Consider the following 16,219-nt stretch of genomic DNA (forward strand, 5'->3'; position numbering starts at 1 on the left):
CCAAGGTAACAGTGTAGGTTTCTGCATTGACCATTCCGTTAATAAACTAAATTCGGCCCACCCCTTTGCTTGTTATGCATCCCCAGACCATCCGACCGGCGGTGAAATTTACAGTCGGTTTTATACAGTCAGGATGGTATGCCTCCGATTTTCCTCTTCTGACATATCGCTTCCCATCCGAGCCGTGCAAGTTGAATTTCGATTCGTCAGAAAAGATGACGGTGTCCCATTGCTCTTTTGTCCATGAAATGCGTTTTAGCCCAAGCAAATCGCTTCTTCCTCATTTGTTGGGTGAATGAAGGCTTCTTCTTGGGCCGATAGGCATGCAGACCACATTCTGAAAGCCGTCTTTGGATAGTTTGTGCATTTGTTTCAACACCAGAGGCCATCTCAAAGTCCAGTTTTAGATCAGGAGCACTAGCATAGCGATTACGAAGGCATAGCCATTTCAAATATCGATCTTGGGAAGGCGTAGTCACTCTCTTACGGCCTGATTCAGGTCTTCTCTTCACATTACCGGTTTCGCACTTTAATTTCAGCACCCGGGATACAGTTGACTGGTGGCAGCCTATTTTATCAGCGATAGCACGCGTAGAAAGCCCTTGTTGGGACAGAGCAACAGCTACGTTTTTTTTTCTTGGTGTTAACCGAACATATGGAGCCATGCTTACACCTCCGCAAAACAGGATACTAATGAGCGTGTATACCCTTCCATCGCCGTATTTATAGAAACGGCTGATACACTACATTGCATTTACTATCTGATGCAATAGCAGCGTTATCTGACGCAATACCTTTGCTTTGCGAAAAAAAAAAAAAATGACTGTAATCAAACAATATCTTATACGCTTCACTACAAATGTTAATTTTTTTTAAGATTATGCAATTTTTTGTCCGCCACTGTACACGGAGCAATATGGCCTTAGTCGGTGATACTCCTAAAAATCGTACTACAGCATCACTCTGTATGGGCTAAAACGATAATGAAATGTAGTATGTCAACTCTTGCAATGTCTGAATTGGTGTGGCATGTTTTAAGGGTTTTTTTTTTTTTTTTTTTTTTTCGCCATCTTCCCCACACTGGGTGAAAAAGACCTGAGTTTGAGTCACGTCGATGACGGGAGAAATGGGCATTTTTCACAACTTCGCTGAGTTAGTCGTTCTCAGGCGAGCATAGCACTCGGATTTTTTGTCCAGCAAACAGAAAATCGACCTCAGAACACACACAAAAATATACACGGAGCAACATGGCCTTAGTCGCTAATGCTCCTAAAACCTTACTACTACTACTAACTACATTTTGTATTTTAGAGGAGCAGCCATGGGATAAAATAGTCATTCTTCAGGAATTAGATCAATCAATTTTTATTCATTAAATCTGTAATACTGATTACAAATCCTTATTTGGTAGATGAAATGAAATATTCCAATTATTTAACATGCATAATCGATAAAAAATGTATTAGGAATTAAACGTTACATAAGATTTACAAGATTTTTTAACTTGTGTTGGCTTTAAAATATATATAGTAATAAGCTTAATCAAAAAAGATAAGTATTACATCCACAGTACAGCAATTGAACAATACAGTAAAGGAAATGGACTCCCATTTAGAGAGAACAGTTTTATTTATCATAAATGCAATTTGTATAATTTAATTAACTTGAATTAATAGAAAATAAATTATAGATGATTTTAAATACTAAAGATCACCCAACTGTTAAATAGTAAAAGTATTTAAACCTTTAAAATCGACATTAAAATAGGAAATACAAAAATAAGAAAGAGCTGATCAATTATTTAAAGTGGCTTTAAATTTATTAAAATTAATAAAATTATCAAATAAATCTCTATCTAGTTCATTTGAGAGCCTTATAACCTGATTCAAAGAATTTACAGAAAAGGAAACATTCGGAAAAAAATTTGGAGTGATCTAACAGAGCGGTGCAATTAATATTTTGTAATGCGAAATGTGAGGTGGAGGTATAGGATTTCCCCTGTGATTATTTCATTAACAGATGTCTCTTTTTATAATACCACACCATCATCATCTATCATCGTTCCGCTGTTCCACGGGTCGACATATCAAGCCTCGCCACCATGCCCTGTCCGTGTACTACTCTCCGTTGTTGATTTCACTCCAATTTCCTTCTCTCTTAATGACATCGGTCTTTATCATGTCCTGCCATCTCATTCTTGGTCTCCCCCTTGGTATTTTGTATTTCCTATTTTAGAGGAGCCCCTTAATTGTAAATCAAACATTCTTCTTGACAAACGCCTCTCGTTCATCCCGTTCATTTTGACATGTCCAAACCATTTCAAATGGGACCTTTCAATTCTATTCTGGAGTTTTTCAACCGGAATTCTCTCCCTAATCACATTATTCCTGATTTTGTCGCGTCTTGTCTTTCCGGCTATGATCCTCACAAATCTCATTTCTGCCACCTGAATTCTGCTTTCATCCTTTTTCCTCATAGTCCAAGTTTCAGATGCATATGTCAGAATTGGTACATAATAGGCCTGATATATAGCCGTCTTACACTTCAGTGGTATGTTCCTGTTCCAGATCAGATCTCTTGTCTGCCTACTGTCCTTACTTTGCTCACTGTATTGGTGCACATATTCTCAATTCCCTCCACAAGATGTTCCTCTATCCCCAAGTTTCTCAAAACTTCCCGCACTTTCTCTCTCTTTACATCATCAAACGCTTTCTTTATATCCAAAAATGCCATCCATAATTCTTTATTGTGTTCATAACACTTTTCAATCAGTTGCCTGATGCAGAAAATTAGATCCACCGTCGATCTGCCGTACTGTTCCTCGGCCATCCTATTTTCAATCGTTCCTCTTATTTTCCGCTCTAACGCTCTCTCATACAGCTTACTCACATGTGATGTCAGTGTGATGCCTCTATAATTGGAACAATTTTTCCTGTTCCCCCTTCTTGAACAACGGGATGATCAAACCTTCTTTCCAGTCCTTCGGCACCTGTCTCTCATCCCAGATCTTACGGAACAGTCTATATGTCCACGCTGTCCCTGCTTCGCCTGTAGCTTTCAGCATTTCTCCATTTATCTCATCGATACCAGCAGACTTACCTGTCTTGGTGTAAATCCATGCCTGCACTACGTCATTCCAAGTCAAGTCTATCTGCTCTCTCTCTCTTCGAATCTTCCCTTTCATCCCCCCCTTTATGATCAACCTGCCTTTGTCCATTTTGCTGGCTGTCCCGCACGTTCAACAGATTTTCAAAATACTTCTTCCATGTTCCTCTTATCTCTTCGTCCTTGGTTATTAGATTCTCATTCTCATCCATCAAGTATTTGCTTTGTTCACCATCTCTTCTCCTTTTCCTCACCATACCATACAGTGTCTTTTTATTATCGTCGATATCTTGTCGTAGAGTTTCACTCCATTCTTCCAACTACAGTCTTCTTTCCTCGTTAACTATCCTCTTGGCCTCTCTCTTCACGGTTTCATATATCTCTTTATTCTCGTCATTTCTGTTCTGAAAATAGGTCCTGAATGCATTATTCTTGATTTTCACAGCCTCTCTCGTCCTATCATTTCACCATGGGGTTTCTTTCCATCTCCTTCTATTTCTTGTCCTTCCACAAACCTGCTCTGTCAGTCCTACTATACAGTCTTTGAATGCTTTCCATTCTGATTCCACGCTGTTCACCACTGTCTTAGGTACAACCTTCCTGAACTCTTCTCTGAACATCGCCCCTTTTCCCTCTCCTTTCAACTTCCACACCCGTAGTTTTCTCTCTCTTGTTATTTTGATCCTCTTCAATTTAGGGATTCTTAAAACCCCAAAAACTAACCTGTGATCACTACCCAAGGAGACACTAGGAATGACCTTGACGTCCACTAGTCTTCTGTGTCGCTCTTTATCCACGAGTATATAGTCAAGGAGGGATTCCTGTTGACCGTCCCAACCGTATCTTGTCACTTTGTCTCTTTCTCTTCTTGAATCAGGTGTTTCCTATGACCAAGCTATTCTGTAAACAGAAATCCAACAGCCTGTCACCATCATCATTCCTAGGTCCCCAGCCATGTGGACCATAACGTATTCTAGTCCTTGTTTCTCCACTCCGACTTTTGCGTTCTCCACCTGTTGTGTTCTCTTCGAGCTTGTCCTCAAACTCCAGCTTCTTCATTTCTTCGCAACCGGTTTGAGTGCGTAACATTGTACTATCTTCAATGTTTCGCTGTCATTTATTTGCAGTTTAATTGACATGAGTCTGTCGCTGACAATATCAGCGACAGACTCACATAATACTACACCATACTTCCTAAATCTAGCACAGTAATAAAATAAATATACAGTACAATACACTTAAAATTCTACAACATGTATACAGATAAATAATGATAATAATTCTACTGTTTATATAAATCAGAAATATCATGAGATGTCTCATGTATTTAACAATTTTGTATAAAATCAAATGTGATCATACTATTCGTTGATTATGAAATAATTCGTTTATAAAAGTAATAGAAACAAATATCAGATTTAATAATAAACAAATATTAAAACTACGTGTAATAATAAAGATCATAATAAAATACCATGTATAAAGTAAAATAAAGTTACCCATAAAATTTACAGATAATGAAAAAGTACAAAATGTGATTACAACGTCTGTTTTAAGTTTAAGCCCAGTTTGTTTTTAAATACCCAGGGTGATGTCCAAAATTTTTCTTGTTAGACCTGAAAAATAATTACAATACCTATAATTTATTCTAGCATAGATTAGAAAAAACTCCTTTTGTTCTCTGAGTTGTCTGGGAGTGCTGATAAAATAAGTTTGTCGTTCAAGGCGTATCTTCCGTATATTTTAAAAGAGCTGTATCCCAACAGATTCTTCATAATTTTCTCGAGCTCTTAATTCTGTTACCAAACGTGTAGTTCCATATTTGAATCGTATATTCAAGTACTGATTTTCCATAGTATACATATGTAGAAAAAGGTCTAGGATTTAAATCGGATAAAACAGGTTTTAAAAAGTTCAAATTAAAATGATTCCATTAAATGTTATTTGTTAGACTTGAGATTCCTTGTAAAGCTCACATATAAGGTCTGTGACAGACAGGACCGCGTTAACGCTACGGCCAAACAGGACATGTCCGGGGGCCTCATCTGAAGAGGGGCCCCATTTTCAGTGTAAATATTTTCTCAAGTAGGGCTAAAATTTTCTAATAATAATAATAGTTTATATATATATATATATATATATATTAAAGGGGCCTCAAAGTTAAATATGGCCGAGGTTTATTCATCCTTAATCCGGCCCTGGTAGCAGACCATATATGCGACCTACAGTATACCGGAAAGATTATGGGAGAGAAAAGGACACCTTTCGGCATGCTGGAGCGTGTATGGTAAATCAGCCGGGAAAGGCTTGGTTACGATATGTTAACCAGATTCGCATCCGTTGAGGGTCACACTGGGTTCGATTCCCTTGCATTTTTGTACGCTTGCGCTGGAATAGTATTATTGCATAAAAATAAATCGTCAGTTTATCAGCAAATGTTAGTGAAGAGTGGGTTTTTTTCTGTAATCTTCAAAACAATATGCAAGTTTCAGAGGAGCTTTCACATGAATTATCAAAGAAATGTGACACAGCCCTCGTGGGTAGCACAATTGGTAGGATCGTCGTCCTCCCCACACCAGGTGGAAAAGACCCGAGTTCGAATTCCGTCGATGATGGGAGGAATTTTTAGGGGTTGTAAAAAACAACCGTGGCTGAGTTATCGGTCTCAGACGAGGGTAGCATTGTTATTTCTCCCGAAAACCCGGGTTTTCGTCCAGCAAAACACACTCCACCACAGAACACACGCAGTTCACAGGCAGCATACACGGAGCAACATGGCCTTAGCCGATGCTCCTAAAACCCAATAACAACAAAATCTGACACCATTTGTATTTCTCTGCATTTTCGTCATCGTTAAGCACCATTTTTGGATCGAATTGTGACTGGGAGCGAAAAATAGGTGCTTAACATTAAATGTTGTCGACAGTGGATTAAATCTCGAGGATACGACTCAACTACAGCCAAGAGGAGAAATGCACGCACACGAAGGTGTTACTGTGATTTTGGTGGATGTGTAGCTGATGTTTATTGCTAGCAGCTGAAAAGTTTGAGCATTACATTGCAACAAAAGCGTTCTTTGGTCAATTCAAAACGTATTTCCTTTTATTAGACCAACGCGACTGTTTTGGAGCTTGGTTGGGAAAAAGTTCCACTGCCGCCGTCTTCCCGAGACCTGGCATTAACGGACTATACATCGCCATCGCCACTCGTTTCGAGCGGTATGGATCAATTCCGGTCAATGGATGGAGAAATACCTGCAATCCTCTTCAATGGAGGCTGTTGTTAGCTGATCTCAGGCTGAAGGAGTAAGATTTCCCTCGAGTTCCTCAAGGGTTTTCAGTCCGCACAACGTGAAAATCGGTCTGTGGGCACACATTTCTACCCACTGTATAGATATGAGCAAGAAGCTCCGGTGCCGTTAAAAAAAATAATAAACAATAATAGTACTGTTTATTCTGAAGTTCACAACATCACTTACGTGGAAAAAAATCTACAACTATTTTGATCGTTGTTGCAGGTTTTTGAGGCACTCAAAATCAAACTCTCCATCTTCTCTGATTGAAAACCAAACGAATTTTATATCTTCAAAATTATAGTACAGTTGATGCTATTTGGCTTTATTAACAGTTTGGAGGGCTATACTTCTGTAGCCTATATTTTTTTTTATGGAACGTCATTTAAAATGTTTATTCAATTCAATGGTCATGATACTCATAGCAGAACGAACTTTTCTTTCAAAACAAGTTGACTCAGTATTGCGCTACCGTTGTGAAGAAAAAGTTGTCGTATTAACTAGTTAGTTGTTACAATAGTTGTATGCTATGAGCCGTCAGTGAAAAGTAGTAGTCTACTGACTAGAAAAATTGGTAACATTTGCTGTTTTTAAATCTGAACTTATTTCTTGGAAAAATGTACATAGGCTGCAAAATTTATCCTTTGATAAAATTACTCTAAACGCATAATATTCTCGAAAAATAAAATGCTTTTATAGTATTTGTAATTTAACTTGTATGTGTGCGGTTTAAGCAAGTGTGAAATTCGAAACAGGCGGTTTCCTTGAGTATTCACGCACTTTTGCTTATACGCACTTTTCTTCCAGTGTAGGACAGTAATTCTTTGGCGCATGCGTAGACTGAAAAAATTAGCAATTATTTGATTTGCATGCTTAATGCATTCCAGCGAACAATCAAGTCTGTACAGATATCTTTTTTATGATCAACCATCAACCCAGAACGTGGCTTAGTTAGTTAGTTTCAGACAAGGGTTACATCTCCCTCTCTCTCTCTCTCTCTCTCTCTCTCTCTCTCTCTCTCTCTCTCTCTCTCTCCTGGAAATTCGGGTTTTTCGTCCAGTAAATAGGCAAATCGATAACGGAATAAATACAATTTTCGAAAACCCTCTATTTTATTGTCAAGTCCTGCCGACCACAGGTTGGGGAACGATGATCTAGATCAGTGCTACTCAAAGTGTGGTCTGCGGACCGGTGCCGGTCCGCGACGATTTGGAAATTGGTCGTGGATGTTACCGGTCTCCGACGATTCGTCCGATACCGATCCGCATCGGATTGGAAATAAAAGAAACTGGTCCTTCACCACAGATAGTTTGAGAAGCACTGATCTAGATCACAACCATTGCTAAAAGCAAAGACTTAGAAAGCATAATTTAAAGGCCAAGATGATGGAAATATCAGTACCAATGTGACATTTTTTTTTATGAAAACCCCAAGCACGAAAGGTATCCTAACCTATAGTAATTTAGTACCGTGCGTGAATTGAAGGTTGAGAAGATGAAAGAAAATACTTACTGACATTAGACTTAAATTTCTGCAGATTGTAATTTTAAGGAAATACGTGTGAAGAGAGGTTGATCCACAAAACTGAAGTTGAAAGCATAAATTGAAGGAAAGTTGGTTCTGTGAGTTGCAAGTTGGACAGTAAATGGATGCTGACTGGTTGTGGCATGTGTTCCGACCGGTTTGGAAGAGAGAGGGGGAAATTAAAGAAGCCAGTTCAGAAGGACATAGTGGTGTGTATCTGTCAGCGGTCAATGCGAAGAAGCAAAATCTGCCAGGGCAAGATGAGGGTGTGACAGTGTGGTATTTTGAATATAGTATTGTTCATCTGGCAACTCAGTTACTGGAAGGTCCCCCCCCCCTACAGGAAGGAGCATCCGTCCACAACACGAGGAGCCGGGTCAGGTCAATAGATGGACACCTGTCATGATCTACCCCCTCCTGCCAAGTTGTGAGTCTATTATAGATTTCTGGTGTGCAACCTGTTTGTCTGACCAAGTCAAATACTGCATTGAAGTCGACGAAGATTGCCAGTATGTATTTAGTACCTTAAGGCATCGTAATTTCCTTTTCTGAAATTAAAACCCATTCCTTTGCCTTTTACTTCTGCTACCTCTCTCGTCATCATCCACCGTAGAACTCCGTGATCACTTCCTGCTACTGGTTCCTCTACTGTCAGCCCTGTTATGTCATCTGATTCATGTGTGATGATGAGGTCTAGGATATTCTTTTCTCTAGTACTTTCCCTGGCATGTTAATACAAATAAGTCATCTAGTTGATTTAAAAATTTTGTTCCCCATGTCGAGTTTCCTTCCCATTTAATCCAATCAATTAGAGGCAAATTGAAATCACCCATAATAAGGCATTGACGCTTACTTGCCCATTCCATTTGTATGTAGAGGCTTTTGTTATAATCTTCACAATCACCTGGTCTGTAGATTACTCCTACTCGCATTATACCTTTGTTTCCAACTATCTCACACCATACAGACTCTATACTAGCATGTGAAATGTCTGAATCCGGGAAAGCTATCGTCGCACTCAGGCTGCTTCTGATAAGAAGAGCCGACCGGGCTAGCCAGGTGGGTAAAGTGCCTGCCTGGCAACCCAAAGGTCGCGGGTTCGAATCCCGCCTCGGGCTGGGATCAAAGTACTGCAAAAAACTTTGGGAGGTGCACTATGGCCACAGAAGCCGATGCGCCAACAACTACCAAAAAAAAAAAAAAAAAAAAAGATAAGATAAGAAGCATTACCCCACCACCCCTTCTATCTAACCTATCCTTCCTAAATACATTATACAAGCCGTACTGAAACTCATCATCCCCAATTTCCGGGTAGCACCACGTCTCTGTAAACCCTATTATGTCCGCGTTACTTGTTTTAACCAGCAGTTCGAATTCGCTCATTTTATTGACGACACTTCTAACGTTACTGTATAAATAATTAAGATTTACTGTTCTTATGCATTTAACAACCCTAACACAACACTTGAAGTTTTTTAGGCTCTCTTCCCTGATATTAGCTACCCGCTCACGTGAAACCTTTCTGCCCCTAGAACATCTAGATAATACGTCCAGTTGGGGTAACAGATAAGAACTCTTAAGGTATGTGTAAGAGTTACTTTGACCAATATTATCAGATAAACGCGTGTCAGTATTACCCACATCCCCCCTAACTAGCAGTTTCCCTGAACCTTTAAAGTATCCTCAATAATACTGGCAAAAACTTTTGCACCGCCTTTGTTTAAGTGTATCCCGTCTCTACAAAACAAATTCCTTCTACCTACAAGTGTGGGCCATGCTGATAGAAATTTACCCCTTAAAGTCTTGCAGATTCCTTCAAGTCTTGAGTTAATCCACAAGGCTCTTAACATATAATCCCTCCTATCGTGTCTGGGCAGAATTGCAGACACATAGACATTATGGCCTAGCTCGCGACATTTCCTCAGCATGGTCCTGTATTTTTCCAACAAATCGTCAGATCGTGTACGTTTAATATCATTTGTCCCCACATGAATAATAATATTTTCTTTGCCCTCTTTAAAATCTGACAATCTGTTGGTGACATCATCAATAGTTGCTCCCGGCAGACATACCCTGGTTCTGCTCCACCTATCCTTATTACAAAAAATATTCCCCGTTTCCCTGACAATGGAGTCTCCTAATAAAACAATGTCCTTTTTAACCACGGTAGTTTGCTGCACTTGGTTTTTCTGTTTTGAGGCTCGAATCGGGTGTGCATCACTTGGTAGATTGCTGGAGTTTTGAGTCCCTGACGAGCTCCCAGATGCATTATTTTCTAGGGCAAGCACTCGTTTTTTCAGGGACTCAAATTGTTCCATCAGTGCACCATATCAAGCCACCAGAAGCAAAGTAGCGGGTTTCAATATGAGCTTAAAAATTTAATTTTTTACATTCGCATTTTATCCCACATTTTAAATATTCGAATTGATTTTCCCTCTGAATTGAATGATGTTAGCAATAAACACGATGAAAGATTTCACTATGACATTTTTTGGAATATAAAACCGGTAGAAAAACGATATAAGTGGAGTCCGAACATGCTTTCGGATTACTGCTAGACACTTATAATGGATGTCGGGGGGATAACATAAGAAATCGAACTAAAACATTTTAAACTAAAAAATTGACGTTTTTTTTTCACGTATGATGATGGGTATCGGTGAGATACCTGAAACGGCACCTTAATGTATGGTAGTTTAGGCGAATAGCTTAATAAACTATATTATTAATTTCACGTGGTATAAGAGTGGTATTAAATATAGTAATAATCACGTTTTTTGTTTTGCTTTTTAAAGCTTGTTAAATTATTAATAAATTAGTAAAACAAAAATATTAATTTTAAAAAAAGACGCGATAACATACTTTTAAAGTTATATTCGTATTCAGAACTACGACATGTGGTTAACTCACATTAACAGGGAAAAAAAAAAAAAAAGTTTAGATTTGTTGGTCAATATTAATTTTTTAATGCTCGGTAATGCTATAGCGCGTAATGCCGTGGCGTGTGCCATTTCCCGTGCGAAGTGCTCGAGGCTAAAGCGTTCTTTTACAGCAGTTGCTACAGTAATATTTTTTAATGGACTGCAAGCGCTTATATTGCATTCATTGTGAGTATCGAATTAATTATGGTGCCTTATGCAGTGTTTATGCATAATTAATTATGGTGCCTAATATACAGGAAACCTTATGAAATATAACTTTATATGCACGGGTAACAGGTATGCTATTAGCTAATTAGTGAAAGGCTACTGCTGTTATTTAAATATTTATTTAAAGAATGCAGAATTTAAAGTTAAGAAATATTTCAAACGCCGCAACCTTTTTTTTTTTTTTTGTTTCAATTGGCCATCTCTCTCTCTAAGAGATATAAAAATTGCCAGACAGTTGGTTGTAGTTAAATTATTAATGAAACAATAATATCTGCAAGTGACACCAAAATCCTTTATGGTTCATTAATAAATATTGCAGTCTTTCCGGTAATTTTTTTTTTTTTTTTAATAAATGGAACAATCTAAGCAAATTTCCTAATATTAACACTTTATCATCTTATCCAGCAAACATTTCGTTATTGTAACGAACGTTCTTATAATGTAATCGCTTTCACATGATTATTATTTTTATTATTATTATTATTTTATTATTATTTTTTTTCATTTTGTTTTTGACTGTTATACTCAATAATGAGTTCAGATGGAATTTGATGCTAAAAAGGTGTTAAGCCTACAAGACCTAATCATTTCGTTGGCATCCGTCAAGTCCGTTGGATTTCATGTTTGAAAGTAGCGTTCGGAAATATTTTCGTAGCGTGCTATTATAAGCTTAGAGAAACGGTTTAGTTTTTCGATATAATAGTACTACCGATGCGAGCCACAATCGAGAATTAAATGTGAATATCTATAGGAGCTTTTCTCTCGTTAGCAGTTATGAGAGGCGGTGTTTGTTTCTTCTTCCTGATTCTGTTGATTAACTGAACTGTGCATATTTGAAGTGTTTTTAGGTGAATGAAAAGTGTACCCCAACATGCACCTAGTTTAAAAAATAGGTAAGTCGAGTTATTCACTTCTGTGGGTGTATTTTAAGGTAAGGCGAAATTTACCCTTGTTTGAAGTTCCTAAAAGCTGAATTATCATAACCCCCCCCTGCTAGTTAAACATAAGAAAAGCACCTGGGGTGGATGGGATCTATCCAGTTATATTAAAGGAGGCGGCAAAGCAACTAAGCAAACCCTTAGCCATAATTATGAGAGCATTCTTGGACTTAGGGGAGGTTCCCACGGAATGGAGATGTGCAAATGTATCCCCAATTCACAAAGGGGATCGAATAATTACAGACCAGTTAGTTTAACTTCTGTTCCGGGTAAAATAATGGAGTCACTGGTTAAAGATGCATTGCAGGATCATCTAGACAAGACTGCAGCAATAATTGAGACACAGCATGGGTTCGTTACAAATTTGATAGGATATTATGATGTGGTTACAAAGGAACTGGATGCAAAAAATAATTTTGATATCATATATTTGGATTTCAGGAAAGCTTTTGACACTGTTGCGCATGGAAGACTATTGTACAAATTGGAGCAGAATAGTATTAAGGGTAAGTTGCTACAATGGATAAAAGGATGGTTGAGTGGGAGAAGACAGAGGGTGGTAATCAATGGGTGCTGCTCTTCGTGGACTAATGTTATTAGTGGAGTCCCACAAGGTTCGGTGTTGGGTCCACTGTTCTTTTGTATATTTATCAATGATATTGACGAAGGTATATCAGGCTTAATGTCGAAGTTTGCAGATGATACAAAGGTTGGCAGGGTTGTTAATGACAGTAATGGCAGTGTGCTACTGCAACAGGATCTAGATAACTTGGGCAGATGGGCTAAGAAGTGGCAACTGAAGTTTAACCTTGACAAATGCAAAGTACTGCATATGGGTAGAAGTAACCCCAGAAAAACGTACCAACTGTGTGGTACTACACTTAAGGTGGTAGAAAATGAAAAAGACCTGGGAGTAATTGTGCAGTCAGATATGAAGTTTTCTGAGCAATGCAGCCAGGCTGCCAGGGCAGGTCATGGGGTTTTGTCAATGATATATAGGAATTTTGCTATCAGGGAGAAGGAGGTGATTGTCCCTCTGTATAAGGCAATGGTCAGGCCACACCTTGAGTACTGCGTACAGGTCTGGAGGCCTCATTTTAGGAAGGATGTAGATCTACTTGAGCGTGTACAGAGAAGGGCAACAAGATTGGTGAGGGGAATGAAGGGATCCTCTTGCCAAGAGAGGAAGTTCTGCAAATTGCAGTGGCTGGAGACTAGGTACCTGGGCGGTGATCTGATTGAGGTGTATAAGGCCTTGGATGGGTTGAGCACGCAGAATTCTGATGGGATCCTTCCACTTGTTCAGATTACGAACCTAAGGGGGCATAAATTCAAATTAAGAAAGGACAGATGTAGAATAGATGTGCGAAAATTTGCCTTTAGCCAGCGGGTGGTTAATTGCTGGAACAAACTTCCATCTGTCGTTGTGGAAGTTGATAGGTTGAATAAATTTAAGGAGGAACTGGACAGGCATTTGGAGGGAATGGTGTGATTTTTTTTTTTTTTTTTTTTTTTGGCTGCTGCTGCATAAGCTCATACATTTGCTTTCTTGCATCACATGCCGCTACTACTACTACTACTATTATGAAATTCAACAAATTTTTGTTCTTCTTAGAGAGAAAGAGAGAGAATATAATTATTTGAATACATTATAAAAGAGACATTTAGTAGACCAAAAAGATAAAACTGGTCTTTACTGTGGTTTTGTTTTTGGTGATTTCGGAGTATTGAATACTTTGGTCATAGTACTCTGCGACCATATTATCATGCTAATATTAGTTTCTTCGGCTTCTCTGAATCCCTTCCTGATTGCGTATTCGATGAGGACTGACGAGATCTATGTACCATTCTTTTGTGCGCCCTCGTTCTCTTTCACTTTCTGCGTTCTCTCTGAACCCGTTTGTAGTAGCACCATGACTTTTCCATTTGGTGACTACGTCAGCCACCATTAATCTAGGGCAGCCTGACGAACCTTTTTGAGAGCGTTTGCCAAAATTGCTGATACGTTTATGAAATTTTTTTGTTGCGAATCCCTGCTCTGCTAACCTAAATTTCTTTTACGTAACCGCTAGATTAAAAAAAAAAAAAAATTTGGATAGCACTGTACTCCGTGTACCGAGAAAATCTCGAGATGACGACCGGCGTACCATAGGTTCGTCGGTCGTCATCTAATATGTTTCAGTTTTGATGCAATGGCACAAACAGGTTGATTGTCATCATGGCATTCTATGATGACTCCTACTTTGGAAGTCGCCAAGCTCAATCCCCATCTAGCGTGAACGCAGTTGCTTTTATACTTATTCCTGAAATGTGGATGGCAGTATGGTTCATTTTTCCAAAGTTCCAGGGATAAACGGATACTTTTATGTAATGTAGTGTATATTAGAGAGTTTACGTGAAAGTTTATTTTGGCAAGAACATTATCATTAACCTTACATAAGGGTCAACTGTACCCGAACCTCAGCTAACTCAAATGTGGTTACCACTGCACTTCCAAGTTGACCAGTCGGCTATGTTCTGCTGTGAGCATTAAACTAAAATTAGTTTTTTAAACTAACGTTTAAAAAACTAATTTAAAAACGAATGCAGTTTAAATCTTTTGTGCCTTCCAACAAAAGAGAGTGGTCGTGAATGTTCTGTTTCATAATATGGAAAGACAAATAGTTGCGCTATAAGGGCGGGAAGGGGGGAAGACACTTAACTTAAAAAAATTAAATTTACTTTAACCCTGCTTCAGTCCGATGAGTGCCACCACCCTTACAACTATTTGGAAAAAGAATGGTTAACGTTACCATCTATTAAGAAAATGTACAGACAGAGGCTAATGAAGTACACATTAAGACACTGATAATTAGGTTCTGCAGTTTTGAGAGTTGCTAATTTCTGGTAGCTCTAAAGAATCGTACCCATAAAAGAGAACATGTAATAATTGAAACATCGAGTTTCATCCTTGTTCTATCTTTATTTTAGATACTCAAGCTAAATAATAATTTTTCAATAACGGGTTACTGCAGAAGAGAATAGTTAATTAAAAGCAGCATAAACTTAAGATAACCAGTGTCTAACTACAGTACTTACTTTGAAACAGAGCCATTTTTCCAAGTTTCTTAGCGCTCAGTGTTTGAGGAACGTAGTTACTAGGTCTAACTTCAAGTATTCGCTTTAGTAGTTGCACACATTAAAATGACATGGTTTTCTAGACTTACCAAGGATAGGCTTAATGAAATTCAGTTAGTTAAAACAGAGACGTGACGTCATAAGCCTCATTACTGTTTGGCAAAGAAATAACAACGAAAGCCTAGGAGCCTTAGTGACGATTAGGAGGTCAGGCGGTTAGCATTATATCACAAAAGATAAATTACGCATGACCTGATGGAGAGCTTGTCAAGTTATTCTTTCTTTAATAAGGAAGTGCCCGCCAAGGATCTCGAAAGAGTAGTTTTTTTTTCTTTAAATAGGTAATAGTTTAGAGTAAACCGTAATGTAATGCTGGATCACATATGCATACGTCATAGTTCCTGTCGATTTTTATATTGTTCGTGTGAAGCCTTCCTCTTCTCTGGTGTAATCAAAGAGTAACTCACTTATATATTCACTTACCACGGTATATGCATATTGTATATTCATATACCATTTTTATTACACACAGACCACGCAGTAAAATATAAATTAATTTATTTATTGATAAAATTATCTACTTGTATCAGGTAGTTAGCAATTGTGTTTAAGGAGCAGTGAAATTAAATTCGATCAAATACATTGCAACCATTCAAGATTCCATAGTCTGAAGTAGAATTTCATCTGTAATAAATCTTCCTAATAGAAAAATTATAAATAAATAGAAATGTAAATGCAGTGAAATAAAACAATTTTCGTACTTACTTCTATGTGCCGAAATAATAAGACTGTGGCATAAATATAATGCCTCTAAATTGGGTTATTGATTGGTTTCCTTTGGATGAAAAGCCACAGTTTCTTGGAAGGGGGAACCGTGGAGCTCTCGTCTGAGACCAACTAACTCGGTAATGGTGTGTAAAAGGAAAATTCTATTATTGAAAAACCCATTTCACAGTTCCCATATATTTCTCCCCTTTGTTTCTATATCAACCCACCCGGCTAAAATTCTTAATTTAGGCTCCATTTATTATTATTTTTTTTTCAAGTCTCTTCCTCTTCTCTTCCCCCTCCTTCGTACCGCAAAGTTCTTATCG

General features: G+C 38.2%; 1 protein-coding gene across 2 annotated transcripts in view; it reads right to left on the reverse strand.

Moving 5' to 3' along the window:
* The window catches only part of LOC150090750 (proton channel OtopLc-like), a 104,760-nt gene extending 89,523 nt beyond the window's left edge, over positions 1-15,237 (reverse strand). Inside the window, exon 1 of one of the 2 annotated variants that reach the window (XM_090372410.1) lies at positions 15,087-15,222. The gene's annotated coding sequence lies outside the window, so the exon portion shown is untranslated. Of the gene's footprint in view, positions 1-15,086 lie in introns of both variants that reach the window. The other variant, XM_090372409.1, reaches the window with a different exon arrangement.
* Positions 15,238-16,219: the final 982 nt, after the last annotated feature.

The sequence above is a fragment of the Mastigoproctus giganteus genome, chromosome 1 (assembly GCF_048544385.1).
Source record: "Mastigoproctus giganteus isolate SK-2022 chromosome 1, ASM4854438v1, whole genome shotgun sequence".
Classification (NCBI taxonomy): Eukaryota; Metazoa; Arthropoda; class Arachnida; order Uropygi; family Thelyphonidae; genus Mastigoproctus; species Mastigoproctus giganteus.